The following is a 15,827-nucleotide window of genomic DNA, read 5'->3' on the forward strand; positions in this document are numbered from 1 at the left end:
AATGCTTACATGTTTACGCAGATTCTGGGTAAATATTTACATGTTTTTGCAGATTCTGTGTCAATATTTACATGTTTATACAGATTCTGTGTAAATAATTACGTTTATAGATGTTCTCTGCAAATATTTACATCTTTATACAGATTCTGTGAAAATATTTACATTGTTATACTGATTCTTTGTAAATATTTACATGTTTATAATGATTCTGTGTAAATATTTACATGTTTATACAGATTCTGTGTAAACATTTGTAGGTTTATACAGATTCTGTGTAAATATTTACATGTTCGTACAGATTCTGTGTAAATATATACATGTTCATACAGATTCTGTGCAAATATTTACATGTTCATTCAGATTCTGTGTAAATATTTACATGTTCATACAGATTCTGTGTAAATATTTACATGTTTATACAGATTCTCAGTAAATATTTACATGTTTATACAGATTCTGTGTTAACATTTCCAGGTCTATACAGATTCTGTGTAAACCTTTACTGGTTTATACAGTTTCTGTGTAAATATTTACAAGTTAATACAGATTCTGCGTAAATACTTACATGTTTACACAGATTGTGTGTAAATATTTACGTGTTTATACAGATTCTGTGTTAATATTTATATGTTTGTGCAGAAACTGTGAATATTTTTAAGTGTTTATACATATTCTGCGTAAATATTTACATGTTTATACAGATTCTGTGTACATATTTACATGTTTATAAAGATTCTGTGTAAATATTTACATATTCATACAGATTCTGTGTAAATATTTTCATGTTTATACAGATTCTGTGTAAATATTCACATGTTCATTCACATTCTGTGTAAATATTTACATGTTTATACAGATTCCATGTAAATTTTAACAAGTCTATACAGATTCTGAGTAAATATTTCCATGTTTATAAAGATTCTGTGTAAATATGTACAGCTTTTTACGAATTCTGTGTAAATATTTACATGTTTATCTCAATTCTGTGTAAATATTTACAGGTTTATACAGATTCTGTGTGAACATTTCCAGGTTTATCCAGATTCTGTGTAAACATTTACAGGTTTTTACAGACTCTGTGTAAATAATTACAGATTTATACAGATTCTGTGTAAATCTTTACATGTTTATACATATTCTGTGTAAATATTTACGTGTTCATACAGAAACTGTGTAAATATTTACGTGTTTATACAGATTTTGTGTAAATATTTACATGTTTATGCAGATCCTGTGTTAATATTTACATGTTTATACAGATTCTCTGTAAATATTTACACGTTTACGCAGATTCTGTGTAAACATTTATAGATTTATACAGATTCTGTGTAAATATTTACAGATTTATACAGATTCTGCGTAAATATTTACATGTTAATACAGATTCTGTGTAAATATTTACGTGTGTATATAGATTCCGTTTAAATATTTACATGTTTATACAGAAACTGTGTAAATATTTACGTGTTTATAAAGATTCTGTGTAAATATTTACAGGTTTATAAAGATTCTGTGTAAATATTTACCTGTTTATACAGATTCTGTGTAAACATTTCCAGGTTCATACACATTCTGTGTAAACATTTACCGGTTTATACATATTCTGTGTAAATATTTACAGGTTTTTACACATTCTGTGTAAATATTTACATGTTCATACAGATTCTGCGTAAATATTTACATGTTTATACAGATTTTGTGTAAATATTTACAAGTTTATACAGATTCTGTGTAAATATTTACATGTTTTTGCAGATTCTGTGTAAATATTTACATGTTTCTACAGATTCTGTGTAAATATTTACATGTTCATACAGATTCTGTGTTAATATAAACATGTTCATAGAGATTCAGGGTAAATATTCAAATGGTCATTCAGATTCTGTGTAAATGTTTACATGTACGTACCGATTCTTTGCAAATAATTACATGTTTATAGAGATTCTGTGTAAATATTTAGGTGCTGATACAGACTCTGTGTTAATACTTACAGGTTTTTACATATTCTGTGTCAATATTTACAGGTTTGTACAGAGCCTCTGTAAATATTTACATGTTTATACAGATCCTGTGTAAATATTTACAGGTTTATACAGATTCTGTGTAAATATTTACATGTTTCTACAGATTCTGTGTAAATATTTACAGGATTTTACAGATTCTGTGTAAATATTTAGATGTTTATGCCAATTCTTTGTAAATATTTATATGTTCAAAAAGATTCTGTGTAAATATTTACATGTTTATACAGATTCTGTGTAAATATTTACATGTTTATACAGATTGTGTGTAAATATTTACAGATTTTTGCAGATTCTGTGTAAATATTTACATGTTTATACAGATTCTGTGTAAATATTTACAGGTTTATACAGATTCTATGTAAATATTTACAGGTTTTTACAGATTCTGTGTAAATATTTACATGTTTTTACAGATTCTGTGTAAATATTTACATGTTTATACCAATTCTGTGTAAATATTTACGTGTTTATACAGATTCTGTGTAAATATTTACATGTTCGTAGAGACTCTGTGTAAATATTTACATGTTCATTCAGATCCTGTGTAAATATTTACATCTTTATACAGATTCTGTGTAAATATTTACATGTTTATACCGATTCTGTGTAAATGTTTACAGGTTTATACAGATTCTGTATGAATATTTCCAGATTTATACAGATTCTGTGTAAACGTTTACAAGTTTTTACAGATCCTGTGTAAATACTTAGAGATTTATTCAGATTCAGTGTAAATATTTACATGTTTATACAGATTGTGTGTAATTATTTACGTGTTTATACAGAAACTGTGTAAATATTTACGTGTTCATACAGTTTCGGTGTAAATATTTACATGTTCATTCAGATTCTGTGTAAATATTTACATGTTTATACAGATTCTGTGTAAATATTGATATGTTTATACAGATTCTCAGTAAATATTTACATGTTTATACAGATTCTTTGTAAATATTTACATGTTTATATAGATTCTGTGTAAAGATTTTCATGTTTACACAAATTCTGTGTAAATATTTTCATGTTTACAGAGATTCTGTGTAAATATTTACATGTTTACACAGATTCTGTGGAAATACTTACATGTTTACACAGATACTGTGAAAATATTTAAATGTTTACACAGACTCTGTGTAAATATTTACATGTGTATACAGATCCTTTGCATATATTTACATGTATATAGAAATTGTGTGTTAATATTTACATGTTTATACAGATTCTGTGTAAATATTTACGTGTTTATACAGAAACTGTGTAAATATTTACGTGTTTATACAGACACTGTGTAAATATTTACATGTTTATACAGATTCTGTGTAAATATTTACATGTTTATACAGATTCTATGTAAACATTTGTAGGTTTATACAGATTCTGTGTAAATATTTACATGTTCGTACGGATTCTGTGTAAATATTTACATGTTCATACAGATTCTGTGTAAATATTTACATGTTTATGCAGATCCTGTGTTAATATTTACATGTTTATACAGATTTTCTGTAAATATTTACACGTTTATGCAGATTCTGTGTAAAGATTTATAGATTTATACAGATTCTGTGTAAATATTTACAGATTTATACAGATTATGCGTAAATATTTACATGTTAATACAGATTCTGTGTAAATATTTACGTGTGTATATAGATTCTGTTTAAATATTTACATGTTTATACAGAAACTGTGTAAATATTTACGTGTTTATAAAGATTCTGTGTAAATATTTACATGTTTATAAAGATTCTGTGTAAATATTTACCTGTTTATACAGATTCTGTGTAAACATTTCCAGGTTCATACACATTCTGTGTAAACATTTACCGGTTTATACATATTCTGTCTAAATATTTACAGGTTTTTACAGATTCTGTGTAAATATTTACATGTTCATACAGATTCTGTGTAAATATTTACATGTTTATACAGATTTTGTGTAAATATTTACAAGTTTATACAGATTCTGTGTAAATATTTGCTTGTTTTTGCAGATTCTGTGTAAATATTTACATGTTTATACAGATTCTGTGTAAATATTTACATGTTCATACAGATTCTGTGTAAATATAAACATGTTCATAGAGATTCAGGGTAAATATTCAAATGGTCATACAGATTCTGTGTAAATGTTTACATGTACGTACCGATTCTTTGTAAATATTTACATGTTTATAGAGATTTTGTGTAAATATTTACGTGCTGATACAGACTCTGTGTTAATACTTACAGGTTTTTACACATTCTGTGTCAATATTTACAGGTTAGTACAGAGCCTCTGTAAATATTTACATGTTTATAGAGATCCTGTGTAAATATTTACAGGTTTATACAGATTCTGTGTAAATATTTACATGTTTCTACAGATTCTGTGTAAATATATAAGGGATTTTACAGATTCTGTGTAAATATTCAGATGTTTATGCCAATTCTTTGTAAATATTTATATGTTCATAAAGATTCTGTGTAAATATTCACATGTTTATACAGATTCTGTGGAAATACTTACATGTTTACACAGATACTGTGAAAATATTTAAATGTTTACACAGACTCTGTGTAAATATTTACATGTGTATACAGATCCTTTGCATATATTTACATGTATATAGAAATTGTGTGTTAATATTTACATGTTTATACAGATTCTGTGTAAATATTTACGTGTTTATACAGAAACTGTGTAAATATTTACGTGTTTATACAGACACTGTGTAAATATTTACATGTTTATACAGATTCTATGTAAACATTTGTAGGTTTATACAGATTCTGTGTAAATATTTACATGTTCGTACGGATTCTGTGTAAATATTTACATGTTCATACAGATTCTGTGTAAATATTTACATGTTTATGCAGATCCTGTGTTAATATTTACATGTTTATACAGATTTTCTGTAAATATTTACACGTTTATGCAGATTCTGTGTAAAGATTTATAGATTTATACAGATTCTGTGTAAATATTTACAGATTTATACAGATTATGCGTAAATATTTACATGTTAATACAGATTCTGTGTAAATATTTACGTGTGTATATAGATTCTGTTTAAATATTTACATGTTTATACAGAAACTGTGTAAATATTTACGTGTTTATAAAGATTCTGTGTAAATATTTACATGTTTATAAAGATTCTGTGTAAATATTTACCTGTTTATACAGATTCTGTGTAAACATTTCCAGGTTCATACACATTCTGTGTAAACATTTACCGGTTTATACATATTCTGTCTAAATATTTACAGGTTTTTACAGATTCTGTGTAAATATTTACATGTTCATACAGATTCTGTGTAAATATTTACATGTTTATACAGATTTTGTGTAAATATTTACAAGTTTATACAGATTCTGTGTAAATATTTGCTTGTTTTTGCAGATTCTGTGTAAATATTTACATGTTTATACAGATTCTGTGTAAATATTTACATGTTCATACAGATTCTGTGTAAATATAAACATGTTCATAGAGATTCAGGGTAAATATTCAAATGGTCATACAGATTCTGTGTAAATGTTTACATGTACGTACCGATTCTTTGTAAATATTTACATGTTTATAGAGATTTTGTGTAAATATTTACGTGCTGATACAGACTCTGTGTTAATACTTACAGGTTTTTACACATTCTGTGTCAATATTTACAGGTTAGTACAGAGCCTCTGTAAATATTTACATGTTTATAGAGATCCTGTGTAAATATTTACAGGTTTATACAGATTCTGTGTAAATATTTACATGTTTCTACAGATTCTGTGTAAATATATAAGGGATTTTACAGATTCTGTGTAAATATTCAGATGTTTATGCCAATTCTTTGTAAATATTTATATGTTCATAAAGATTCTGTGTAAATATTCACATGTTTATACAGATTCTGTGGAAATACTTACATGTTTACACAGATACTGTGAAAATATTTAAATGTTTACACAGACTCTGTGTAAATATTTACATGTGTATACAGATCCTTTGCATATATTTACATGTATATAGAAATTGTGTGTTAATATTTACATGTTTATACAGATTCTGTGTAAATATTTACGTGTTTATACAGAAACTGTGTAAATATTTACGTGTTTATACAGACACTGTGTAAATATTTACATGTTTATACAGATTCTGTGTAAATATTTACATGTTTATACAGATTCTATGTAAACATTTGTAGGTTTATACAGATTCTGTGTAAATATTTACATGTTCGTACGGATTCTGTGTAAATATTTACATGTTCATACAGATTCTGTGTAAATATTTACATGTTTATGCAGATCCTGTGTTAATATTTACTTGTTTATACAGATTTTCTGTAAATATTTAACGTTTATGCAGATTCTGTGTAAAGATTTATAGATTTATACAGATTCTGTGTAAATATTTACAGATTTATACAGATTATGCATAAATATTTACATGTTAATACAGATTCTGTGTAAATATTTACGTGTGTATATAGATTCTGTTTAAATATTTACATGTTTATACAGAAACTGTGTAAATATTTACGTGTTTATAAAGATTCTGTGTAAATATTTACATGTTTATAAAGATTCTGTGTAAATATTTACCTGTTTATACAGATTCTGTGTAAACATTTCCAGGTTCATACACATTCTGTGTAAACATTTACCGGTTTATACATATTCTGTCTAAATATTTACAGGTTTTTACAGATTCTGTGTAAATATTTACATGTTCATACAGATTCTGTGTAAATATTTACATGTTTATACAGATTTTGTGTAAATATTTACAAGTTTATACAGATTCTGTGTAAATATTTGCTTGTTTTTGCAGATTCTGTGTAAATATTTACATGTTTATACAGATTCTGTGTAAATATTTACATGTTCATACAGATTCTGTGTAAATATAAACATGTTCATAGAGATTCAGGGTAAATATTCAAATGGTCATACAGATTCTGTGTAAATGTTTACATGTACGTACCGATTCTTTGTAAATATTTACATGTTTATAGAGATTTTGTGTAAATATTTACGTGCTGATACAGACTCTGTGTTAATACTTACAGGTTTTTACACATTCTGTGTCAATATTTACAGGTTAGTACAGAGCCTCTGTAAATATTTACATGTTTATAGAGATCCTGTGTAAATATTTACAGGTTTATACAGATTCTGTGTAAATATTTACATGTTTCTACAGATTCTGTGTAAATATATACAGGATTTTACAGATTCTGTGTAAATATTCAGATGTTTATGCCAATTCTTTGTAAATATTTATATGTTCATAAAGATTCTGTGTAAATATTCACATGTTTATACAGATTCTGTGTAAATATTTACATGTTTATACAGATTCTGAGTAAATATTTACAGATTTTTGCAGATTCTGTGTAAATATTTACATGTTTATACAGATTCTATGTAAATATTTACAGGTTTATACAGATTCTGTGTAAATATTTACAGGTTTTTACACATTCTGTGTAAATATTTACATGTTTTTACAGATTCTGTGTAAATATTTACATGTTTATACCAATTCTGTGTAAATATTTACGTGTTTATACAGATTCTGTGTAAATATTTACATGTTCGTACAGACTCTGTGTAAATATTTACATGTTCTTTCTGATCCTGTGTAAATATTTACATCTTTATACAGATTCTGTGTAAATATTTACATGTTTATACCGATTCTGTGTAAATATTTACAGGTTTATACAGATTCTGTATGAATATTTCCAGGTTTATACAGATTCTGTGTAAAGGTTTACAGGTTTTTACAGATCCTGTGTAAATATTTAGAGATTTATACAGATTCAGTGTAAATATTTACATGTTTATAAGGATTCTGTGTAAATATTTACTTGTTTATATGGAAACTGTGTAAATATTTACGTGTTTATACAGATACTCTGTAAATATTTACATGTTTGTACAGATTCTGTGTAAATATTTACATGTTTATACAGATTCTGTGTAAACATTTGTAGGTTTATACAGATTCTGTGTAAATATTTACATATTCGTACAGATTCTGTGTAAATATTTATATGTTCATACAGATTCTGTGTAAATATTTACATGTTCATTCAGATTCTGTGTAAATATTTACATGTTCATACAGATTCTTTGTAAATATTTACATGTTTATACAGATTCTCAGTAAATATTTACATGTTTATACAGATTCTGTGTTAACATTTCCAGGTTTATACAAATTCTGTGTAAACTTTTACAGGTTTATACAGTTTCTGTGTAAATATTTACAGGTTTATACAGATTCTGCGTAAATATTCACATGTTTATACAGATTGTGTGTAAATATTTACGGGTTTTTACAGATTCTGTGTTAATATTTACATGTTTGTGCAGAAGCTGTGTAAATTTTTAAGTGTTTATACATATTCTGTGTAAATATTTACATGTTTGTACAGATTCTGTGTACATATTTACATGTTTATACAGATTCTGTGTAAATATTTACATGCTCATACTGATTCTGTGTAAATAATTACTTGTTTATACATATTCTGTGTTAATATTTACAGGTTCATATACATTCTGTGTAATTATTTACACGTTTATACAGATTCTGTGTAATATTTACATGTTTATACAGATTCTGTGTAAATATTTACAGGATTTTACAGATTCTGTGTAAATATTTAGATGTTTATACCAATTCTTTTTAAATATTTATATGTTCATAAAAATTTTGTGTAAATATTCACATGTTTATACAGATTCTGTGTAAATATTTACATGTTTATACAGATTCTGTGTAAATATTTACATGTTTATACAGATTCTGTGTAAATATTTACATGTTTATACAGATTCTGTGTAGATATTTACATGTTCATACAGATTCTGTGTAAATATTTACATGTTTATACAGATTCTTTGTAAATATTTACATGTTCATTCAGATTCTGTGGAAATACTTACATGTTCATACAGATTCTGTGTAAATATTGACATGTTTACACAGTTTCTGTGTAAATATTGACATGTTCATACAGATACCTCTGAAAATATTGACATGTTTATACAGAAATCATTGTAAATATTGATGTGCTTATACAGATATCTGTGTAAATATTGACATGTTTATACAGATATGTGAGTAAATATTTATATGTTTACTCAGATATCTTTATCAATAATGTTTATAAGTTTATATAGATATCTGTTTAAATATTTATATATTTAAACAGATATCTATATAAATAATGCTGTATATTTAAAGATAGATATAGAAATAATATTTATATATTTAAACAGATATATATAGATACTATTTATATATTTAAAGAGTTATGTATATAAATAATATTTATATATTTATTTGGATATCCATGTAATTATTCATATATTTATATAGATATCTATATAAATAATATTTATATGTTTATTCAGATATCTATATAAATATTTATATATTTATACATATATTTATATATTTATACAGATATCTGTATACATATTTATATATGTATACAGATAAATGTATAAATATTTATATATTTTTACATATATCTGTAAAACCATTTACATGTTTCTGCCGATATCTGTATAAATATTTACTTGTTTGTACAGATATCTGTATATATATTTACTTGTTTGTACAGATATCTGTATAAATATTTACATGTTTGTACAGATATCTGTATAAATATTCACGTTTGTACAGATATCTGTATAAATATTTATACGTTTGTTCAGTTATCTGTATAAATGTTTATACGTTTCTACAGACATCTTTATAAATATTTATACGTTTATACAGATATCTCTATAAATATTTATGTGTTTATACAGATATCTGTATATTTATATGTTTAGAGGGTTATCTGTATAATTACTTATATGTTTATGCAGATGCCTGCCTAAGTACTTATATGTTTATGCAGATACCTGTATAAATAATATTTATATGTTTATACAGATATCTATATAAATATTTATATATTTAAATATATATTGATGTAAATATTTATATATTTATTCACATATCTATATAAATAATATTTATATATTTAAACAGATATCTATATGAATAATATTTATATATTTAAACAGATATCTATGTCTATAATATTTACATATTTATTCAGATATCTCTGTTAGTATTTATATTTTATACAGATATCTTTATAAATTATATTCATATATTTACACAGATATATGTATAAATATTGCCATGCTTGTACAGTTATCTGTATAAATATTTACATGTGTGTACAGATATCTGTATAATATTAACATGTTTTACAGATATCTTTATACATATGTACATGTTTGTACAGATATCTGTATAGATACTCACATGTTTATACAAATATCTGTCTAGATATTTACATGTTTGTACAGATATCCGTATAAATATTTACATGATTGTACAGATATCTGTATAAATATTTACATGTTTTTGTAGAAATCTTTACAAATATTTACTTGTTTTTACAGATATCTGTATAAATATCTACATGTTTGTACAGATATCTGAATAACTATTTACTTTTTTTCAGATATCTTTATAAATATTTACATGTTTGTACAGATATCTGTATAAATATTCACATGTTTGTACAGATGTCTATATAGATACTTACACGTTTGTACAGATATCTGTATTGATATGCACATGTTTGTACAGATATCTGTATAGATATTCACATGTTTCTACAGGTATCTGTACAGATATTTACGTGCTTATACAGATATCTGTATAGATATTTACATGTATATACAGAAATCTGTATAGATATTTAAATGTGTGTACACATATCTGTATAAATATTTACTTGTGTGTACAGTTATCTGGATAAATATTTACATGTGTGTACAGATATCTGTATAATTATTTACGTGTGTGTACAGATATCTGTATAATTATTTATGTGTGTGTAGATATATCGTTCTAATTATTCATGTGTGTACAGATATCTGTATAAATATTTACATGATTGTACAGATATCTGTATAAATATTTTCATGTTTCTACAGATATCTCTATGAAGACTTACATGTATGTACAGATATCTGTATAAATACTTACATATTTGTACAGATATCTTTATAAATATTTACATGTTTGTACAGATATCCGTATAAATATTTACATGATTGTACAGATATTTGTATAAATATTTACATGTTTGTACAGATATCTGTATAAATATTTACATGATTGTACAGATATCTGTATAAATATTTTCATGTTTCTGCAGATATCTGTATGAATTCTTACATGTATGTACAGATATCTGTATAAATACATGTTTGTACAAATATCTTTATAAATATTTACATGTTTGTACAGATATCCGTATAAATATTTACATGATTGTACAGATATTTGTATAAATATTTACATGTTTGTACAGATATCTGTATAAATATTTACGTTTGTACAGATATCTGTATAAATATTTACATGTTTGTACAAATATCTTTATAAATATTGACATGTTTGTACAGATATCTGTATAAATATTTACATGTTTGCTCAGACGTCTGTTTAAATATTTACATGTTTGTACAGATATCTGTATAAATATTTACATGTTCATAGAGATATCTGTATAATTAGTTATATGTTTATGCAGATATCTGTAAATATGTATATGTTTATGCAGCTATCTGTATAAATAATATTTATATGTGTAGACAGATATCTATACAAATATTTATAGGTTTATACGGATACCTATATAAATATTTAAATATTTATAAAGATATCTATGTAAATAATATTTATATATTTAAACAGATAACTATATAAATAATAATTGTATATTTAAAAAGATATCAAAATAAAGACCATTTATATATTTATTCAGATATATCTGTAAATATTTATATTTTTATACAGAAATCTATATAAATCATATTTATATATTTATACAGGTATGTGTATAAATATTTACATGTTTGCACAGATATCTGCATAAATATTTACATGTTTGTACAGATATCTGTATAAATATTTATATGTTTATACAGATATCTCTATACATATTTACATGTCTATACAGATAACAGTATAGTTATTTACATGTTTATAGAGATATCTCCATAGGTATTTACATTATTATACAGACATCTGTATAGATATTTACATGTTTAAACAGATATCTGTATAGATATTTACATGTCTATACAGTTATCTGTATAGATGTCTACATGTTTATACAGAAATCTATGTAGATATTTACATGTTTATACAGATATCTGTATAGATTTTACACGTTTATACAGATATCTGTGTAGATATTTACATGGTTCTACAGATATCTACATAAATATTTACGTGTGTACAGATATCTGTATAATTATTTATGTTTGTACAGATATCTTTACAAATATTTATATGCGTGTACAGATATCTATACAGATATTTACATGCGTGTACAGATATCTTTATAAATATTGCCATGTTTGTACAGGCGTCTATATAAATATTTACATGTGCATACAGGTATCTGTATAAATATTTAGATGGGTGTACAGATATCTGTATAAATATTTACATGTGTGTACAGATATCTATATAAGTATTTATGTGTGTACATATATCTGTATAAGTATTTACATGTGTGTAGAGATATCTGCATAAGTATTTACATGTGTGTACATATATCTGCATAAATATTTACATGATGGTACAGATATCTGTATAAATATTTACATGTTTGTACAGATATCTGTATCTATACTTACATGTTTGTACAGATATCTTTATAAATATTTACATGTTTTTACAGATATCTGTATCAATATTTACATGTTTGTACAGATATCTGTATAAATATTGACATGTTTGTACAGATATCTGTATAAATATTTACATGTTGTTCAGATATCTGTATAAATATTTACATGTTTTTACAGATATCTGCATAAATATTTACATGTTTGTACAGAAATCTGAATAAATATTTACGTGTTGTTACAGATATCTGAAAACATATTTACATGTTTGTACAGATATCTGTAAAAATATTTAAATGATTGTACAGATATCTGTATATATATATACATGATTGTTCAGATATCTGTATAAACATTTACATGTTTGTACAGATATCTGTATAAATATTTACATGTTTGTACAGATATCTCTATAAATATTTATATGTTTGTACAGATACCTGTATAAATATTTATACGTTTACACAGATATCCGTATAAATATTTATATGTTTATACAGATATCCATATAAATATTTATATGTTTATACAGACATCTGGATAATTACTTATATGTTTATGCAGATATCTATATAAATGTTTATATGTTATTGCAGATATCTGTATAATAATATTTATATGTTTATACAGATATAGACATAAATATTTATATGTTCATACAGATATCTATATAAATCTTTAAATATTTATACAGAGGTCTATATAAGTAATATTGATGTATTCTAACAGATATCTATAAAAATAATATTTCTATATTTAAACAGATATCTATATAAATAATATTTATATATTTATTCTGATATCTACGTAAGTATTTATATTTTTATACAGATAATTATATAAATAATATTCATATATTTATGCAGATATGTGTATAAATATTTACATCTTTGTAAAGATATCTGTATAGATATTTATATGTTTGTACAGATATCTGTATAGATATTTACATGTCTGTACAGATATCTGTATAGATATTTACATATCTGTTCAGATATCCCTATAGATATTTACATGTCTGTAAAGATATCTGTATAGATATTTACATGTATGTACACACATCTGTATAGGCATTTACATGTCTGTACAGATATCTGTATAGGTATTTACATGTCTGTACAGATATCTGTATAGGTATTTACAACTATGTACAGATATCTCTATAGTTATTTACATGTCTGTAGAGATATCTGTATAGATATTTACATGTCTGTACAGACAACAGTATAGATATTTACATATCTGTACAGATATCTGTATAGATATGTAAATATCTATACAGATATCTGTACAGATATTTACATGTCTCCACAGATATCTGTACAGATATTTACATGTCTCCACAGATATCTGTATAGATATTTACATGTCTGTACAAATATCTGTATAGATATTTACCTGACTGTACAGATATCTGTATAGATATTTGCATGTCTGTACAGATGTTTGTATACACATTTGCATATCTGTACAGACTTCTGTATAGATATTTAAATCTCTGTACAGATTTCTTTATAGATATTTACATGTTTGTTCAGATATCTGTAAAGATATTTATATGTGTGTACAGATGTCTTTATAGATATTTACTTGTTTGTACAGATGTCTGTATAGATATTTACTTGTTTGTACAGATGTCTGTATAGATATTTACATGTTATACAGATGTCTCTATGGATATTTCCATGTTTTACAGATGTCTGTATAGATATTTACATGTCTGTACAGATATCTGCATAGATATTTACATGTCTGTGCAGATATCTGTATACATATTTACATGTCTGTGCTGATATCTGTATACATATTTACATGTATTTACAGATGTCTGTATACATATTTACATGTCTGTACATACGTCTGTATAGATATTTACATGTCTTACAGATATCTGTATAAATGTTCGCATGTCTCTACAGATATCTGTATAGATATTTACATGTCTGTACCAATATCTGTATAGATATTTACATGTCTGTACAGATATCTGTATAGATATTTACGTGTCTGTACAGATATCTGTATATATATTTACATGTCTGTACAGATATCTGTATAGATATTTACATGCCTGTACAGATATCTGTATAGATATTTACATGTCTGTACAGATATCTGTATAGGTATTTACATCTCTGCACAGATGTCTGTATAGATATTTACATGTCTGTACAGATATCTGTATAACTGTTTACATGTGTGCACAGATATCTGTATAGATATTTACATGTCTGTACAGATATCTATATAGATATTTACATGTCTGTACAGATATCTGCATAGATATTTACATGTCTGTGCAGATATCTGTATACATATTTACATGTCGATTCAGATGTCTGTATACCTTTTTACATGTCTGTGTAGATATCTATATAAATATTTAAATGTCTGTGCAAATATCTGTTTACATATTTACATGTTTGTAGAGATAATTGTATACATATTTACATGTCTATACAGATATCTGTATAGATATTTACATGTCTGTACAGATATCTGAATAGATATTTACATGTCTGTACAGATATCTGTATAGATTTTCACGTGTCTACAAATATCTGTATAGATATTTGAGTCTCTGTATAGATATCTGTATAGATATTTACATGTCTGTACAGATATCTGTATAAATGTTTGTAAGTCTGTACAGATATCTATAGAGATATTTACATGTCTGTAAAGATATCTGTGTAGATATTTACATGTCTGTACAGATATCTGTATACGTATTTACATGTCTGTACAGATATCTGTATAGATATTTACATATCTGTACAGACATTTGTATAGTTATTTACATGTGTGTACAGATGTCTTTATAAATATTTACATGTCCGTGCAGATATCTGTATAGATATTTACATGTCTGTACAGATATCTGTATAGATATTTACATGTCTGTACAGATATCTGTGTAAATTTTTGCATGTCTGTACAGATATCTGTATAGATATTTACAGGTCTGTACAGATATCTGTATAGAAATTTACAGCTGTGTACAGATATCTGTATAGATCTTTACAGGTCTGTACAGATATATGTATAGATATTAACATGTCTGCACAGATGTCTGTGTAGATATTTACATGTCG

The sequence above is a fragment of the Pan troglodytes genome, chromosome 23, assembly GCF_028858775.2.
Source record: "Pan troglodytes isolate AG18354 chromosome 23, NHGRI_mPanTro3-v2.0_pri, whole genome shotgun sequence".
NCBI lineage: Eukaryota > Metazoa > Chordata > Mammalia > Primates > Hominidae > Pan > Pan troglodytes.